Genomic DNA, 13,031 nt, shown 5'->3' with positions numbered 1-13,031 from the left:
TCTCTATTATAACTGGATTGGCTTTCTCTGTACTAGCCTGGTTAGAATCCTGAAGTCCGCAGCCGCCATCTTAAGATTCCCTAGGGCCAAGGCATATATGTAAAAAAATCGGCATCAACGCTCGCTTAGTGGCAGTAGCACGGTAAAACACTTCATTACGAAGTTATTAATTTATTGAATTTTTCTATCCCCTACCTACTAGCTCTTTATTGGTTTATGGAAAAAAAAACACTCTTTAACTATAATCTCAATATTTCGCACAAAACAATTATTTTCCGCGTTATTTGACTGTTACATCCTCGTATATATATATATATATATATATATATATATATATATATATATATATATATCTATATATATATATATATATATATATATATATATATAGCATGTATGATATGTGTTTCCTTGCAAACTACTTTTTCAGTGGACTGCGAAATAACAAATGTAAGTCATCATGAAATAAAACAGAAAAATGTAGGTTATTTTCATATATTTATTTTGCTTACCCATTAAAATAATTATCCATATTTCAAATCTAAGATTTAAACATAAAACGAATCAATTTGATGAGTAACTAATTAAAACGTCCAACTAATTAACTTATTCTACACGTAGTGACGTACATTTTTTTTGCTTTTCTTGTAAACTGAAATATTTACGTTGACTGCATTATATTCGTCATTTACACAAAAAACTTCAACTTCAGTCTCAGCTCCAGTTCTCATAAGGGTGTTGTAGTTTTAAAGGCGGCTTTACACTTGGCAATTCCTGGCCGGCAATATAGCCGCGACGATCTAGCGGCTAGACCGGCTGGGTGCTCTCAGATGCATGTACCTTTGTTGGTGGTAGCGAGTGTTCTAAGTGCTAATCGGTTCACGGATAAAGTCATATCCGCCAGGGTTGCTTTATTGGACAAAACATACACAGCTCATTACGACAAGGACAACACATAGAATAGGTGTTTGTTTGTGTATGCGTTTGTATGAAGGCTGTGAAGTGTGGGTGTATGTGTGGAACAATGTGTAAAGATGGACAACAAAAGGACATAGACGTACAGTCAAAGGTAAACGAGGACAAGGAAAGTTAAACATTGAAGACGCTACATACACAGGTACAAGTAGGGACGATGAACATTAAACATGAAAACACTGATAATCTTAGTCTGTGTTTACAGCGCCCCATTTTCTTATGTCACTGAGTGGAAGGAACACGGAATTCGAGCGGTAACTGCTACAGATTACTCCCCCCCAGTGACGAGGAAGGAGGAACGAAATCTTCCCTGGTGTGGAGGCGCTGTGGCAGACGATGATGCGTTGCGGTGTGTAATGTTGCGCGGTGAGTTGCGTTGAGGTACGCGGTAAGTTGCGCTGAGTTGAGTGAAGGTGCGCGGTAAGTTGCGCTGAGATGCATTGCGTTGAGTAGTGTTCAGCTACGGTGAGTCGAGCTGGGGTGAGTAGTGCAGTGACAACAGCTACAGTAAGTCGAGCTGGAGTGAGTAATGCGGTGACAACAGCTACGGTGAGTCGAACTGGAGTAAGTAATGCGGTGACAACAGCTACGGTGAGTCGAGCTGGGGTGAGTAATGCGGTGACAACAGCTACGATGAGTCGAGCTGAAGTGAGTAGCGCGTAGGGGACAGCTACGGTGAGTGGAGCTGAGATGAGTAGCGCAGTGAGGACAGCTACGGTAAGTCGAGCTGAAGTGTTGAGCAGCGATGAGTTGAGCAGCGAGGGATTGAGCAGCGAGGGGTTGAGCAGCGAGGGGTTGAGCAGCGAGGGGTTGGGCTGCGTGAGTTGGGCTGCGTGAGTTGGGCTGCGTGAGTTGGGCCGCTTGAGGTGGGCTGCATGAGTTGAGCTGTGGTGAGTTGAGTGGTTGGCTGTTTAATAGATCCTGGAAGGCTTGAATCCGCACTCCAAAATCGCGAACCACGTAGACGGGTCCTGAGCAGAAGAGTGGTGCTCTGAAGGACACCGCCGTAGTATAGGAAGAGTTGCATGTCGTCGTCAGGTATGGTGAAGTCGAGCGGCGTGGAGATGGGCGAAAGGCACTGGCATAAACGCGCCGGGGGCCACGGCAGTCAGAGTGCGTCGAGGGAACTGCGTGTGAAGGCGCTAGCTGACAGCGTGTCAGGGGCCTCGGCAGTCCGTAAGGGCGTCGAACGACTGCGTGGTAAGGCGCTAGATGCCAGCGTGCCAGGGGCCACAGCCGGTTGAGGAGTGAGAGGCGCTAGCATATGCCAGGAGCCGCGGCAGTCGTGAGTGCGTCGAACGACTGCGTGTACTATGGGCGCTGGCGCATGCCAGGGGCCTCTGTGGCTCGGGGAGTGAACCAGTGTCCAAAAATGCACTGTAACATAACACTGTGCGCTTAGTAGGTAACACTGTGACACTAACTGTTGCTGGGGACGTGCTGCACTGAACTGTTGCTGGACACACTGCGCTGTACACAAAGATCCACAAGTGTAGGATAATCCAAGAGGGCGGTGGTAGATCCAGGAGGCGGTGATTAATTCAGGGAGCAGCTAGTAATCCCAGTGGGGTGTCACACTATGTTTGCGTGTCTCTCTGAGTTTGTGTGGTGTGTGGTGACGTATACACTGAGTTTGTATGGCGTGTACACTGAATCTGTGTGTAGTCCATTTGTCCGTCCTATGGTTTCAATGGTGGACCCATGAATGGTCTCTAGTATAAGTTTTTTTTGTGGATTCACCTGCCTTAGGGTTCCCTGAAGCAATCTGGTTGGGTTGTCGCAATGACTACTTTGGGGAAATTTTTTTATATGCAAATTAGCAACGCCATTACCGAAAAATCGATTTTCCTCAATATTTTTAAAAGTATACATACTAGGATCATGAAAGTTGTGTCTAACCCAAGGTTTTTATGGTCAAGGAATCAGTTAAAGCCTTTTTGAACCTTCTCTGGTGAATATTTATTTCATTATGTACACTATTTGACTCAATTGCGTCTTTGCTATATTGAATAATTTAACTAACTTCTGAAATTGGTGTCTTTTCAGGATATGATGGCTGCTGAATTTTGTTCTATACCGTCGTGCCATGGAAGTGGACCTGTTCAGGTGTTCAAGCATCAAGGCCTCAACACGCTGATCAAGCGCAGTCAGGAGAGAAATGACAGTGACTTGCAGGCCAAGTTAAAAAGCATTCTTGACTCACAAGGGGAGTCTGCATCTATATTTTGTCACAAATCGTGTTACTGCGCATACACATCCAAGCAGAACGTTGCAAGGACGGTGGCTAGAAACAGAAAGGACAAATGCACGTTTCTCGAGGGTGTACCACAAAAGAGGAGGAGGTCTCAACTAGAATCATTCCGATTCAGAGAACACTGTCTGATTTGCGGTGATCGTTGTGTCCCCAAGGACCCCAGACACCCTGACAGGTGGGAGCGTGTCATCCAATGTGAAACCACTGACCGCCCTGGCCGTCCGTCTTTCAAAGACACTCTTTTGGACATATGCGATCAACGGAACGACGAATGGGGCAGAAAAGTTGAAATCCGTATCAATGGTGCTCTCACAGATTTGCCTGCTGCCGACGCACAATACCACAAGAAGTGTTATGATGAGTTCATCGTTATTCCCAAATATACTGATTTGTCGTCTAGCCCCGATGCACCCAGTGACGCTGCACTTAGGTTAGTGATCGATCACATGTATGTCAATCAACATCTCTCCACATGGACCACTGTTGAATTGTACGAAATGTACTCTGGTTTTGGCGGCCACCTTACTTGCCAGCAGATGTTCACAAATCTCACGACCTACCTAGGAAATGACATTGTTGTTGTACACATGGAGGGATGTGCCACGGTGGTCGGATTCAGGCATCTTGTTGGCAAATCCTTGAAATTGGTCGCAGTAGACTGTATAGATGAGGACAGTGTGGACTCTATTGTAAGGCAGGTCAGGCGAGAGGCACGGTCCGTCCAAGTCAGCAGTGCAAACTACGACCTCGGAGAGTTCACACACAGCAACATTCTCAAACAAACAAGCAGCACACTACTCAAGTTGATATCAGAATTGGTTTCGCATGGACAGGTTAGCAAAAGGTCACTCAGTTTAACACAGGCTGTTCAAAGTCACATCACAGGCACCAGAAACCAGACAACCTTGGGTTTGGCAGTGAAATTGCATCATCGCCATGGGAGCTCAGAGTTGATCAAACTCCTACATGAACATGGCTTCACAGTTAGTTATGACGAGGTCCTGCGCTTCCGGAAATCAGCTGCGAAATTTGTGGGCGACAGTAGCAGTGTTTTGCACCAGGCCATGGGATTGTTCCGCACTGTGGGTCCCATATTTGGGTGGTTTGACAATTTGGATCTACTTATTTCAACCCCAAACGGGCGTCGTGAGACTCATGTCATGGCGCACGAGTTCCAGCAGCACCCAAGTGGAATTTTAGAGACAGGCGGCGCTCAAACTGGGGTGATGAATCTTGTAATTCCGCGCCTCATGAAGACAGCTGCACGATCCCTTAGAGTCAGCGAGAGTCGATCCATTTTACTGCAACGCTACACGGGACCAAAGAAGGTCAATCCCCCAGCTGTCCCGATGACATCAGGAATCCCATTTGCAGATGTGTGCATCAGATCCAAGAGTCTTGCAGCATCTGAGTTCAAGGATTGGATCGGCATTTGGCGGCTTGACAGGGATCATTAACGGGAAGGCATGGGTGCGAGCCATGAGGGCATTTCGAATGGTGTCAGCTGTGTTACTGCAGGATTTTCTGAAAGATGCTACCAGAACTTTCGATGAAATTTCAGACTATTTGGAAGAGGCACGGAAACACCCGACAGGCCGCCACTGGGTGGACAACTTCGTAAAACCCACACTCTTGGTTCACCAATTCGTCCGTGCAGAAAGAGAAGGCAATTGGCTTTTTCAACAGCTGTGTTTGGAGCGGATGATACCGTACTTCTTCGCCGCTGGACATTTTCATTATGCTCGATATATTTCATGGCACGTGTTGGAGATGCGCCACCTTCTGCCGGAGACAGCCAAGGTCGACCTTCTGGCTGGGGCCCATGTCTGCAGACACAGCGAGGGGTGTTGGAACTCGGTATCAAGTGACCAGTTTGGTGAGCAGACCGCCATCAAGACAGGAAAGGGAGGTTTGAAAGGTATGACACTCTCCCCTGAGCTGGTCATGGAATGGATTGACTCATTCCCAATATCGGTCTATCTTTCGGGTGCCATGGAACACATATATCAAGAGCATCCGGTTGACTCGTCAACACAGGTCAAACACAAAGAAGAAGGTGAAAACAGACGCAAGCTGGATCAACAAGATCGACGAGAGATTTCTTTGGAACTTGCCAAGCATTCCCATCCTCTAGAAGTCGAAAGTGAAGTTCTCTACAATATCGTCAACGGTCAAGTCGCTCCTAAAGAAGTCAACGTCCAGGACGCGTTGGTAACTGGAGAGAAGATGGCCAGCTATTTCCGCAACTCTCTACCCTCTGGCTTTCATACTAAGATCAACAACCAAGTGAAGACTATGGAACACTTGAAGCGAGGCATGAAAGTTGGCAGCAAGACCGTCTTTGATTTGGAAGCAATATTTCTCCGCCTATTGACGGTCGGACAACAGCGACAGTTTCAACTAGCTTCCATATTCCAATATGAACTGTGCAAGCTCCCCTCATCGCTTATGGATGAATACGGCTGCTTGCGAAAAGGCAACAAATCTGTTCTAGCAAATCGTCTTTGTGTACAAATTGCCGCTGCTCCAAATCCAGATATCGTCATAGTAGACGCACAACAGTTGCTCTATCATGTTGTCTGGCCACATAAAGGGGACTGCTCTGTTCTTTTCGACAACATGAAGAGCTGGCTATCCCGCTATCCTGCTATCGTTGAAAAAGTCTTAGTGTTCGACAAATACGACGATGTTTCAGCCAAGGATCATGAGAGAAAGCGACGTGCTGGAGAGGGTTCCACTGACTACAAACTGACACTTAACAGTCCGCTACCGAACCGAGAGGCTGTTCTCAAGAACAAACACAACAAACGGGAGTTGTCACAGGTGCTGTCAACCTGCATCATGGGTGCAAACATGTCTGTCGAAAGTCGAGACGATGGTGGGTTCGCTCATGATGAGGCAGACGTGACTATAATTGCATACCTACAAGCTGCCGAGTTTGGCAAAAGAGTGATCCGCATCCTCAGTGACGACACTGATCTATTTGTGCTGATGGTCTTCTGGGTCTGGAAAATGCAGCTACACTTCAGATGCTGTGTCCAGATGGAACGCTGGAATGGAGTCGTGATAGACATCAACGCAACATGTATGCAGCTGGGATCCAAATGTTTGCAGCTACTCGGAATGCACGCACTGAGTGGATGCGATACTGTATCGTACCCATTCAACAAAGGAAAAGTCAGTGCTCTGAATGCTCTGAAAGCCGGGGACTTTCCTGAACTATTCCAAGTTCTGGGTGAAGCAACTGCCACACGTGGCGAACTACTACAAACAGGCCAACGATTCTTCTGTGCCATGTATGATCAACCACCAGGAACCTCTATGAGCCAGGCCCGGTACCAAATGTATTCCAAGAAGAAAGGAAAGCCGTTGCGCATCATGGCGTTACCTCCAACAGAGAAAAACTTGCTTCTCCATGTACAGAGGGCACATCTTCAGATGTTGTTATGGAAGGCGGCTGACCAACAAGGTCCTCCACATGTAGACATCACAGAGTTTGGATGGGAGATGAAGGATGGAATTCCATCACCTAGATATGACACGGGTCCTCCAACACCTAGAGATCTACTTGATGTCATCAGTTGTGGATGCAGAACTGAGGGCAAGGCATGCAGCACCGAGGCATGTAGCTGCCACAAAAATAATGTGTCTTGCACCGTATATTGTGTATGCGTGTCTGGTGAAGATTGTCACAATCCCTACTCGGTAGCATCAGACCAAAGTGTTGAGGAAGACGATAATGACTCATCGGACGAGGAGTTCGTGTAGGCAAAGACAAGTTAGAGGTTTATATTTCGCTGGGACAAATCGTTCATTGCTTGATACAAAGTTTTCTTAAGTTTTTTTTTAAGACTAAAGCACGTTTTAGTTTGGTGCTTTTACGTATGTTCAATTTGTGAAGGAAATTTATAAATTTGGTAATTGCACACACTTAGTTTGTATGAGGTGAAATAAATATTCACCAGAGAAGGTTCAAAAAGGCTTTAACTGATTCCTTGACCATAAAAACCTTGGGTTAGACACAACTTTCATGATCCTAGTATGTATACTTTTAAAAATATTGAGGAAAATCGATTTTTCGGTAATGGCGTTGCTAATTTGCATATAAAAATTTTTCCACAAAGTAGTCATTGCGACAACCCAACCAGATTGCTTCAGGGAACCCTAAGGCAGGTGAATCCACAAAAAAACCTTATACTAGAGACCATTCATGGGTCCACCTATGTGGCAAATAGACTAGTGTGGCGTGTACACTGAGTGTGTGGCACTGAGTCTCTGTAATATGTCGCACTGTGTTTGAGTGTTCACCGAGTCTGTGTAGTGTGTCACACGGTGTGCGTGTCTCAGTCGCCGGACCAGCGGAAAAGCAGGGAGGAGGAAGGGTGGGGGTGGGTGGGTGAACGCCGGGAGGAGCACCATGGGCACAAGATGCCTGGAGAGGGAGCACTAAGGATGCCTGGAGGAGGCGCTGAAGGTGCCTGGAGGAGGCGCTGAAGGTGCCTGGAGGAGGCGCACAGAGGGTGCCTGGAGGAGGCGCACAGAGGGTGCCTGGAGGAGACGCAGAAGGCGTCTGGAGGAGGGCACAGAGGGTGCCTGGGGGAGGCACAGAAGGCGTCTGGGGGAGGGCGGGGGAGAACCCTGAAGGTGGCAACTACGCCTACGGCGTAATGCTTCTCCCGACCTGAGTGCTCAGCCTCACGAGCCCCGAGCGGAGGTGAGGATTTTTACCCCAGGAGAGGGCGGACGAATGGACAAGTTACCCTGTCCAGGTCCTGCACCCTGGGAGAGAATGCCCTTGGTACGGCACCGGCTATAAGCCACCTTGAACCATAGCAACACTGCAGGGTCACCAATTGTTCTAAGTGCTAATCGGTTCACGGATAGAAAGTCATATCCGCCAGGGTTACACAAAGCATACACAGCTCATTACGACAAGGACAACACATAGAATAGGTGTTTGTTTGTGTATGCGTTTGTGTGAATGTTGTGAAGTGTGGGTGACATTTAAGTGTTGGTGTATGTGTGGAACAATGTGTAAAGATGGACAACAAAAGGACATAGACGTACAGTCAAAGGTAAACGTTCCTCCGCGTGCGGCTCTGCCACCTCTCGCTGCTGCCTCTCCGCCTCCACCTCCTCCCTGTCCTGAACCTCGCCTTCAAGGGTCTGCTGCACCTCCTCCAGTCGTTCACTCCTCACGCTGTCGCAGGCCCGGTCCGTGTACGGCTGCGTTTCCACTTTCAGAGACGAGAAACTGTTCTGGAGAACCTCGGCAAGATGGCGGGCCTGCTCACGTGCCCTCTCATCTGCCCTCTGAGCCTGCTCGCGTGCCCTCTCTTCTGCCCTCTTTTCCATCTCGCGTGCCCTCTCATCCTGCTCCTCACGAGCCACTGCCATTTCCTGCCTCATACCGGCCATCACGGCGGCAGCGAGCAAGTCCAACTGGCTCGGCTTCACCTCACTCGCATCTACCTCGACCTTGCCCGCCTCCTCGTCTCCCTCACGGCGGCCATTGGCGACACGGCGCAACTCACTGTTCACTGTTCACTAATCCTCACTCCTATGACACCAAGTGTTACGCCACCCCCCGCACGGGCAGGCAGGCGGCGTGATCCTCAGAACAATCACACGGGCACCGGTCACTGACAACGGCCCACACAGAACACCGAGGGAAGGAGAAACGAGGCAGGGCACAAAGGATACACGTTCAACACTAATTTCTAGTTTAATGACTGGTTCCTCACACAGTACAGCAACTCTCAAGGGCACAGAACAGTTAGTCAGGCACACAGAGGCACGACAGACTCGCACACAGTTAACGAACGGGGCATTCAGCCGAACCCCCGCCAGCCCAGACACCCGTCTATCTCACACTCTTCCGCTCCTCTCGCTCCCAACTACCCTGCCCGGCGACCGGTGGCCCCGGGCTCCCCTCTGTCTCTCTCGTCCCAACACGTTGAGTTGCACCATGCTAAGCTAACATTGCATCATGCTATGATTTCATCACATTACACATGCAATCACACACATACAGCACATTCGTAACGATATTCACGGGCGAGGCTTAAGCTGCCAACCCACTGTAGTATATTTCGCATGCTTTTGACCTATTATTATGAATTTTAGCCACAAACGCTCACATACAGGGTGCAAAAAGCTATTCTTGTGCGGTTTTTGTTCTTGTAATTGCGTACAAGCAATTACAGACAGCATTAAAGTCAACGAATGTGACCTCATGTAGCCCGGTTATTTTAAAGATAATGGAACGACCAGGCTGCTTTGCTGAGAATAACACAGTCTGACGAAAATACGTGGCTTGTACTTAAAATAATAACGTTAACCGAATGATCTAGATCGCAGTGTTACCAGATAAGAGTGTTTCACAGAAGGTTTCGATCTGGCCTCACTGCTAGGAAGGAAAACATCGAGCATAAGGTCGTGAAAGACACGAAGTTTCTTCTGCCAAATTCAGAAAAAAGAGCAAGGTCATTATCATCATTATCATCGTCATCATCACCATCATATTTCCTACCTCTCCATAATTACGATGGATCTGCAGTTGTCCCGCCTTTTTTTTCTATTTTTTTTATTTTTTTACGTTGCTGCCTATTGCGCCGGCAGGCATCTTCCCGGTGGGGCCTGATGGTCGGCCCAAGGCTTCTTCCAGGTGGGGCCTGATCGTCGGCCCAGCCCGTTCTGGCGCAGGCGAGTGTTTATAGTGGCGCCTGTCTTTAAAGCTTAAGCCGTGTCCACACTATCGAGCATGCTCGTCGGGCAACAGTGATGCCAGATCCCGTTCCAATACATAAGCAAGGAGGGTGAGTGGCAGGCACGAAGGTGACGTCAGAAGCGAGGAGACTGCGGGCAAACGAGCGGGCAACTGTCTGTGAGTGAGTTTGAAGGAAACACCAGAAACTGTTTCGACTGGTATGATGCGAAACACTACACGTTTCCTCGGAATTAAGTAGGAATCTATCTCACATTCAAAGTGTTATGTGCATATCAGCATGTCTGGCGGTCCTTCTACAAGTGTACCTGAAGGAGGAAACTTTCAGTGGTCCAAGCAAGATACAGCATGGATAATTGATATGTACCGTCATAGACACGCCAAGAATTATCCCACACAAGGCTATTTTCTTCCTCTCGACGGTGTTCGACATGGTGAGACAGGTCCCGCACCCCACTCTTCAGCAGGGTCAGAGTGAAACTGAACCATGAACCTGTATTTGACACCACTCATCAGCTTACAACTTTGCCCGCCAGTCTTTGCCCGGTGAAGGAGTAGATATTGTGGGCTAAACTACATCTGGTAGCACTGTTTGTTGCCAGATCCCTGCCTGTGGTTTTCCCGCTTCTGACGTCATCAACCCTCATTCTCACTACCTATTGTGATCTGGTATCACTGTTTGCCCGTCGAGCATGCTCGATAGTGTGGGCACGGCTTTAAACCTTCTCTAAAAATTCTAGTCTGAACGTTTCAGGGCATATTTCTCTTATTCACCCTACTTCTAACATCATTTATTAATGTCATTAATATTCTTAAGAATAATGTTTTATATGCCCTCTCTGGCCTGAGTCCACATAAGATTTATTGACTTGATGGAGTTCCTCCTATTGTCCTTAACCCTAGATAGGAGGACCTATGTTTTCGCAACGTTAAAGGAGGACCTGTATCCATTTGGCATCACTGAGGGAAAATAATAAAATAAATTATGCAAACATTTTTTATTCTCACTAAACGTTGTTGAGGTACAAATATAAGGTATCTGGAAACCTTAGGGGTATAAATGAATAGGAGTAAATGAAAATAAATACAGTTCGTAATTAATTGAAAAAAACTTTGAGAAAAAATTAAAGACTGACTCCTTCTGGCCCTGAGGCATAGAAATATTAAATTGAACAAAAAAATCCTACTAAACTATAAAGTTAAAGGTTTATACGACCACTCAGTCCGTCTTTCAACTCTGGAGTGTAGATAAATCAGGCCACCTGGAATGAATGAAAACCGGCGAATTAGTACGCGCGTTTTTGGCTCACTTTGGTAGATATGCGGTTTTATACATTTGTGCAAACTATTTTTTCTGTATACTATAAAAGACTAAGTCTGTGTGTGCAATATAAAAAAACTATTGTTCCTATATTCTACAGAACACTGTAAATGCGTGTGTGCAATATAAAAACTTTTGTTTCTATATATCACAAAAGAATGTAAATGTGTGAGCAATATAAAAACTATTGTTTATGTATATCATAAAAGACTGTAAATGTGTGGAAGCATATATAAAATATGTAGTTACCTGCTAGTTTACTCGTTGCACTCAAGGCAGACAATATTTGAGTGGTGTGGGCAGACAGGTTTCTGACACATGGAGCAGACGGTCCTTGTCTGGCTGGCTGTTTTCCATGGGCACAAACTGCACCTCTTCTTGGTCCGTGGTCCTGCTGGAGGATTTACATCCCTGCTGTTGTTGTGTTGGTGTTACAAACATTTGCCACAATGACATCTGACGTAGCACTTCTTCTTTACAAAACGATAATGGGAAAGGAGGACCTGAGCCATTTGGATACACTAATACTTACAAATGACGACGAGAGCACACACTCTCATCAGCACTCCCATCGTCACTTATGCCCTCTGTTGTAATGTCAACTGTTTTATTGAAGTCCTCAGAGTTCACATAACGTTCTAGATCCTCCTTGGATAGGTATCTCTCTCGTTTTGGAGGCATTCCAACAACTCTAAAAGAAAAAAAGAAAAAAATATATATATTTTTTTATGCTACATATGGCGGGTCATGTTTCCATAAGTACATGAATATATTTAGCTAAAACACCTGCTGTTGTTGTGTTGGTGTTACAAACATTTGCCACAATGACATCTGACGTAGCACTTCTTCTTTACAAAACTATAATGGGAAAGGAGGACCTGTTCCATTTGGATACACTAATACTTACAAATGACGACGAGAGCGCAGGAGCGTAAACCAACGTATTCTCACAACGAGCCCCGGCTCTGTACTGCGTGGGGAAACCACAAAAATTGCCAATGCGCCAATATTGTGGAAACCATAGCCCGTGAAAACCAAAATCACTGAAGCTATGACTCCATGTGGCGCAGGTCCTCCTATCTAGGGTTAAGAGTGCTTCCATGCTAAAACCTTGCCTGGTCGATCTTTCCTGTCTGTCTTTGAACACTGCCTTTCCTTCCCTTTTTTTTTTACAAAAGACCCGGCTCAAGGGCAACAAAAACTTAAGATATAAAAAAAGCCCGCTACTCGCCGCTCCCACAACAGAAAATAGATAAGAGTAGCCAAAAGAGAGGTCAATTTCGGATGGAGAGGTGTCTTGATACACTCAACTTGAAAGAGGTCAAGTCATAGGCAGGAGGAAATATAGACGAAGGAAGGCAGTTCCATAGTTTACCAGTGTAAGGGATGAAAAAGTGAAGATGCTGGTTAACTCTTGCATAAGGGGTTTGGACAGTATAGGGATGGGCTAGAGTGGACAGTCGAGTGCAGCGGGACCACGGGAGGGGGGGAAGCATGCAGTTAGCAAGTTCAAAAGAGCAGTCAGCATGAATATATCGATAGAAGATAGAGAGGCAACGTGGCGGTGGAATTTAAGAGGTAGCAGACTATCAGTAAGAGGAGGAGAGCTAATAAGATGAAGAACTTTAGACTCCACTCTGTCCAGGATAGCTATGTGAGTAGAGCCCCCCACACATGAGATGTTTACTCCATACGAGGGCGGACAAGGCCACTATAAACGGAAAGCATCTGTGCGGGGGAGAAGAACTATGGAG

At 46.6% G+C, this 13,031-nt stretch overlaps 1 long non-coding RNA gene across 1 annotated transcript; it reads right to left on the bottom strand.

Moving 5' to 3' along the window:
- Positions 1-10,939: 10,939 nt before the first annotated feature.
- Positions 10,940-13,018, bottom strand: LOC126995361 (uncharacterized). Its single transcript, XR_007750209.1, has 3 exons — positions 12,185-13,018; positions 11,527-11,968; positions 10,940-11,218 (listed from the first exon to the last, which is right to left on the bottom strand). It is a non-coding gene; the product is annotated as an uncharacterized LOC126995361 (long non-coding RNA).
- Positions 13,019-13,031: the final 13 nt, after the last annotated feature.

The sequence above is a fragment of the Eriocheir sinensis genome, chromosome 8, assembly GCF_024679095.1.
Source record: "Eriocheir sinensis breed Jianghai 21 chromosome 8, ASM2467909v1, whole genome shotgun sequence".
NCBI lineage: Eukaryota > Metazoa > Arthropoda > Malacostraca > Decapoda > Varunidae > Eriocheir > Eriocheir sinensis.
This window is presented reverse-complemented; position numbering and strand designations above follow the sequence as displayed.